We start from the raw sequence: 4,634 nt of genomic DNA on the forward strand, positions 1-4,634 counted from the left end.
ACATTCCAGCTCACAATTCGCAGCAAAGCCCTGGGGAGCCCCGAATCCGAACCTCTATCCGCCATCGACAGGGAAGGTCAGCAATCGCCTGGATGTGGGTGAGTGTAACTGTCCTAAGAACATGAATCGAACCTGGTGGACCATCGTGCATGAACGAGCTACCCCTGTGGACCCAAACTTCGTGCATCCCCCCGCCCCTGAATCCAGCCCCAACCCAACACCCGGAAAACTCCCCCCCCTCCCCTATACCTCAACAACATTGAAGTATCTGTCGCGGTGCAGGACGGCCCCAACCCCCAATGGGAGGTCAGTGGCCACCCACTCCAATGGATCCCCAACAACCACACCCTCAACCCCCAACCAACCCCGCTAAAGGGGGAATGAAAATTTGCGGGCGACTGGACTGCCGCTACTCTGGGGCAGTAGCCCGACTTGTCATCTCCCCCCCACCCTCCCCCACCCGCATCTCATAACTGCTTAATCAAGTCCATAGTATAGGTCAGCGGCGTATCGGCCTTCGTCCGACACCTCAGGCTAGGCCACTCCAGTCACTTGCATAGTCCACTCCGCGACCCAACCGCATTAGGTACCTCATTTCCCTTCACTTGTCAAGAATCAGCATCCTGAGAGTCCGGAGGAGCTGTTTCCTCCGCAGCGCCCTTCTTGGCGGGGGACCTCTTAGTGGAGCGTGACCGCTAGTTACTCCTGCTACGAGAGCGCCGGTAGGTCTGCCGTGGCGCCATCGAGGAAGATGAATCAGAGTCTCGAGGCGGCGGGGTGTGCGGCCGAACCCGGACCGTCTCATCAGTCCATGTAAATACTTCTTCCGGGGAGTTGAAGAACAGGGTCCGGGATTGATAGATCACTCGCAGGTGGGCCGGGTAAAGGAGGGCGTACTGGATTTTGAGTCCCCTCAGGCGAGCCTTGGCCTCTGTAAAGGATTGCCGTTGTCTCTGTACTAGCTTGGTGTAGTCCGGGAAAATCATAATCCGGTGATTATCATACATCAGGGGTTCTTTCAGCCGAGCTTGCTTCAGGATAGTGTCTCTATCATGATAGTTAAGCAGTTTAGATATCGCCGGCCGCGGGCGCTCTCCAACCGGCGGCTTCGGAGCGAGCGCCCTGTGCGCCCGCTCTATGACAAACCAGCGATAAAGGGACTCCGGTGACAACCACCGCTCCAGCCACTGAGTAAGAAAGGCCTCCATATTCCCCTTTTCGCAATCCTCCGGGAAGCCAACGAACCGCAGCGTCGGGCCCGTCCTTCGGCATCCTCCGCCCGGAGCGCCAGGCCTTTTTGGATCCCTTCCATGGCGGCTATTTTCTTTTTTTAAGGTTGCCACGTCATCTTCCACTCCGGTGATTCTCGTTTCGGCCTCGGAGATACGTGCCACCGCGTTTCGCAGGTCCTGGCGCAGCAGCGTGACATCGGCTCCGACTGCCCCTATCTTGGCATCCAGGGTGTCTCTAGCTCGGTGATCGCCGCCAAAAGTGCAGCGTTTTCCAGCCCCTGGGGCGGAGGGCCACCGGAGGCCCAGGTCGTTCCACCCGCACCCGTAAACTTGTCGAGGGTGCCTTGTTTCGAGGATACGCTGCTTCCGCTACCTCTAGTCATGGTCCACAGCCAGTGGGATCCGCCTGGTAGAAAAGTTCCTCTCGCTACCCACTAGGTCTCTCCGTCGCGGCCCAAGTGGCCCCTCACCAGCCACCCGCCGGCAGGCCCACTGGTTAGATCCCCGGTGTTGTACCGGGCAGAGACGGCCAGGCAATCCACAGCGCGACGCACCGGGCCAAGCAGCAGTCCTCCGCTGTATTATGCGGGCCCCGGAGATCTGCATGACTCACCCCGGTCCTCTGCGCAGTTCCACCAGCCCACGGTCAGGGTACAGCAGCGCAACCGCCAGGCGCCGCACCGCTCCGGGCAGCCCCACACAGTCAATGGTGGAGAAACACCGTGGGTGGTGTACCGCCCCATGCGCCCAGTGCCCTGAATCTCTGCCCTGTTGCGAGGGGGCACCCCAAGGGGGAGGGGAGCACGCACGCCGTGGCTCGATACTGCCGCCGAGTCGTAGGCCGCAGCCGCAGCTTATTTGGGTGCCAAGCAATGCTCCTCGGGTCAAGGACAACGTGCTCACGCCCCAGAGATCTGGACAGCTGCGGTACGACCTGACCGCCGGATCTACCATTCTCTCCCCTCCGCTTCTGGCACCAGCCGCTGCGCGCCCCCAGTGTATACTCACCACCGGGGTCCCGTCTCAGGCCTCTCCCAGGATGTCTGCCGCCTCCAGCAGCCAGTCGGGTAGTACCGCGCCGGCCGCAGCTCTGTGGCGGCCGCCCGATCCTCCAGGAGTAGTGCCAGGTCAGACAGCCCACTCCGCCTGCAGTCCCTCGCTGGTATCAGTGTCGTGGGAGGGGGTCGGGCCGCCCCGTCGCCCCCACTCGCTGTCTGCCGGCAGCCTGTTCACTCCTCCGGCGCCACCTGCTAATTTAGGTCCCGGCTCCAACCGCCGGGATAGGCTGCACCACCTCCGGGGCCAACTGCGCTCGATCCAGGGCTCCAATGCAGCCAGGAGTCGCGCCAAGTCCGTCGAACACCCTTGGCCGCCCCTCACTGCCGCGGGATGGGCACAGGCAGGGGGGAAAGACAGGATAAATGGCGGAGAAACGAAGCGGCGGGACGGAGCTTCACTAAGCCGCGTCCGCCATCGTAGCCGCCTTAGCCACGCTCCCCTGATAGGGGTATTTAGAGCAGGGAGTGCATGTCTTAATGGGATGTAGTTATGTATGGTGTTGAATGGTGTTGTGTTAGTGATGAATGGATTGGTTAGTGGTATAGGATAGAGTTGTATACTGTTTGTAGGTGACGGTGTGGTAGTTGGGCTAGGAGGATGTGCAGATGTGTTTTGGTTTGTTTTGTAGTGTATACTGGTAACATTGGCATGTGCATAGGGTTGTGAGTGGTGTACATTTGGTGTGAGTGTGTTACTCTGTTTGTGGATGTGAATGGTGTAGGGTGGGTATTCCTGAATGGGAAATTGGGCAGCATTTCTGGCCCTAGTCCCGACCAGTCTCGAACAAGCTCAACAAGGCAACTGCCCTGTCCTCTATGCGCTTTAACTCGACGCCTGGGCTGAGACGCCCTAAGCCAGGCCTTTTATAGCCCTATTAATCAGGTTATCCCTTCAGCCAATGGGAACCCTAGACCTAACACTACCCAATCACAACACCAGCCCAAATATCCTGAACCAATAGGAGACCAGGACCTTATAGCTAATCTGAGCCCTAGTCCAGGCAACCAATGGCACAAGAAGCTCTAGTCCCTACTTCCAATAGAAAGCCTAACCGTACTCTTAGTCCCACACCTAGTTCTGCAACCCATCACACCAGGAGCCCTAATCCCTACTTCCAATTAATGGCCTAACTCTAGCCCTAGTCCCAACAACCAATCACACAGGAAGCCCTAGTCCCTACTTCAAAAGGAAATCCTAACCCTAGCCCTAGTCTCAACTTTACATTGATTGAGTCACAGACCAATAAACCAATCAGGACCCTCAAATATCCAACCAATGAGGACACTAACACCAGATACAAAAACTAATCAGTGTACACATGTACCAACCAATAGCAGACTATGTAAGGTCCCAGCGACCTCAGACAAGGCTGGCTCGCCAGGGAGTTGAAAGCTGCTTCTCTATTCAGAAATCTCCTAGAAGACCGACAGGCTCAGCAAAGGCTTGTTGGCTCAGCACTCCAGAAATCTTCAGGCTACAAGAATCTCCAGCCTCCAGCATCTCGTCCTGCCAAGAACAGCGTCCTCACCGCATACTCTGCACCACGGGCCTTCATCTTTGGTAAGCTGCTCGAGGTCCTCTTGTGACACCTGTGCCTTCGGCCTGTAGCTCCTCTCGAGAGTCTTCTTCTCCTTCAGTGGGCTCCCCTGCCTGCTCTGGACCAGCTATAACACTCCTGCTTATGTTGTGTCCCTTGGACCTTGCTGGCCCAAACGTTGCTCCTTCTTTCCTTTCTATGCATGTTGCACCTGCCAAGGCTTGTTAGTCCTACTGCAGGACACTGACCCCCTGGTTCTTCACTTCCGACGGGGGACAGCTTGTGCATGGCTCCTGATCTTCCTCAGTGTCTCCTGGTCGCTACAACTGCCGTGACCAGGTCACTGTCATTACTCCTAAACCTTCTGACATTGGTGGGTACTGCTCTTCCGTGCCTCCTGTCTCCTCTTCAAGAATCCCCCCTTGGATTCCACCGGACTATTGCCAAGCCTTCACTAACGGCATCTTTTCTGAAGTCTTCCGTTGAGTCTTTTGTCCAAGTCCTGACTTCGGTCACAGTTCACATTCCACTTTTTTAGGATATGGTTCGGTGCTCCCTGTAGTTTGTGCTACTTATCTTATTTGCAATTGAAGTATTGTTGTGTATTTGTGGGGAGGAAATAAACCAATAGTGAGTGTTGTGTGGTAAATAAACACTTTTATATATACACTTTGTGGTTATTTTTAATTTAACCTACAACCAATCACACTCCACAGGGGTCCCTTGAGGGGGTTGTAACTGTCCTGTATAATACAGCACTGACAGAGACCATCCTGCCCTCAATGCCATTTCTTACCTAAACTCTC

This window comes from Lissotriton vulgaris, unplaced genomic scaffold, assembly GCF_964263255.1.
Source record: "Lissotriton vulgaris unplaced genomic scaffold, aLisVul1.2 SCAFFOLD_732, whole genome shotgun sequence".
NCBI lineage: Eukaryota > Metazoa > Chordata > Amphibia > Caudata > Salamandridae > Lissotriton > Lissotriton vulgaris.